Source organism: Dermochelys coriacea, chromosome 4, assembly GCF_009764565.3.
Source record: "Dermochelys coriacea isolate rDerCor1 chromosome 4, rDerCor1.pri.v4, whole genome shotgun sequence".
NCBI classification, from domain to species: Eukaryota; Metazoa; Chordata; order Testudines; family Dermochelyidae; genus Dermochelys; species Dermochelys coriacea.
In genome coordinates, this window is record NC_050071.1 from 115,600,563 (window position 1) to 115,602,128 (window position 1,566).

The following is a 1,566-nucleotide window of genomic DNA, read 5'->3' on the forward strand; positions in this document are numbered from 1 at the left end:
TTTAAAAAAGGATGTAGTTAAACTTGTGCGAATCCCTGTGTGGACATGCTTACATCAGTTTAAAACTGGTCGTATCTGTTTAGCTTTTGCATGCAAATTAACTAACTAGCTAAATTAACTAAATCAGTTTCAGGAGCATCATTTCAGATTTTGGTGGGGGTGAGCAACTGTAACTGTGATTTCAGGGATACTTAGGCTAGTTTTTTGCAGGTAACTTAGAAATTAGCTGACAGGTGCACTGTATCTAATTCCTATATAAAGAAAGAAAAAATATATACAAACACCAATTAAAGCCATAATTTAAGTTTATATGTAAATTTAGATCAGGAGATAATACAGCAATATATTCCTAATCCCAAACCTTGAGGTATCAGTTTTGGAACCTTAACACAGACATCACAAACACAAGTTTGATACATTGTACACTATGTTTAGTACACATAAAGATAAATAAAATCTGCTTAAAATCTGCTTTATTTTCTCTAGCAGACATACTCTGTTACTGCCATTATCTACTCTGTTTTAGTCAATTGTTTTTCACTCCACTAAAAAATGTATTTACTTAATTTTAACATATGTGATCAAGTTATTTTCTCTTTTATTAAGAAAGGGAATTTATTTTTCTAATTATTTCGGCATTTATGTTTACCGGTCATAGTCATGTACGTGATTCACTAACATTTGACTCCATCATTACTGTTAGTATCAGACTTGGAACTGCATTTATTTTTGTACAAATTTTAAGTTATTTTACAGATATAACTAAAAATACAAATTAAAAATAAACGACCATCTTCATAGTGTCTAAAGTTATGTGTTTAGTTTTGTTTTGTTTTTAAACTGGCACTGCTAAGGTGAGTACAAGCTAAATTTACATTCTAGAAGGATACAATTATTTGATTGTACCACTTTAAGTAATGAATGACAAAGCACAATATGGTAATAAAAGTAATAATGATAATTACTCCACCTAGGACATTAGGCATTTTAGAACTCACTATTTAAAGAATTATATTTAGGCATAAGAGAGAAATAAAATTATGAAATGCACAGACCAGTTAAAAAACTAACAATACTGAAGTCCTTAAGAAACTTTGAAAGAATAAAATTCCAGAGAATGTATGTGCATTGAGCATTTTGACAAGAAGTACCAAGAAATAAACAAAAACAATAATAACAGAGTGAGAGAGAGTGTGCACTGTGGGAATGTGTGAGGGAAACTGTGTGAGTGAGTGAGTGAGTGTCAGTGCAGTGTGTCTTTACGCCAAGCACTCAGGAGCCTGAACTTTTTCACTACAGCAGCAGCACCCACTCCTGTGCCAGAGGCACAAGTACAGGCTCGCAGCTCAGCGGAGACCAGGTACATGGGCGAGGGGTGGGGAAGAGGAGGACACTCCAACATGAGCCCCTGCCCTCAGTACAGCAGGTCAGGAGGCTGGTTTCCCAATCCTAAGCAGCTTGGCCAGTGACCACTCCTTGGGGGGGCAGCCCTGAGGCTGCAGACACAATGGAGGAGGGCAGTAAGGGGAGGAGGGGCAGTATCTTCCCTCCTGCTGCAAACTTCAC

General features: G+C 36.5%; 1 long non-coding RNA gene across 1 annotated transcript; it reads right to left on the minus strand.

Annotated features, from left to right (window-relative positions):
* Positions 1–287: 287 nt before the first annotated feature.
* Positions 288–990, minus strand: LOC122460109. The gene is made up of 2 exons (XR_006281196.1): positions 492–990; positions 288–460 (listed from the first exon to the last, which is right to left on the minus strand). It is a non-coding gene; the product is annotated as an uncharacterized LOC122460109 (long non-coding RNA).
* Positions 991–1,566: the final 576 nt, after the last annotated feature.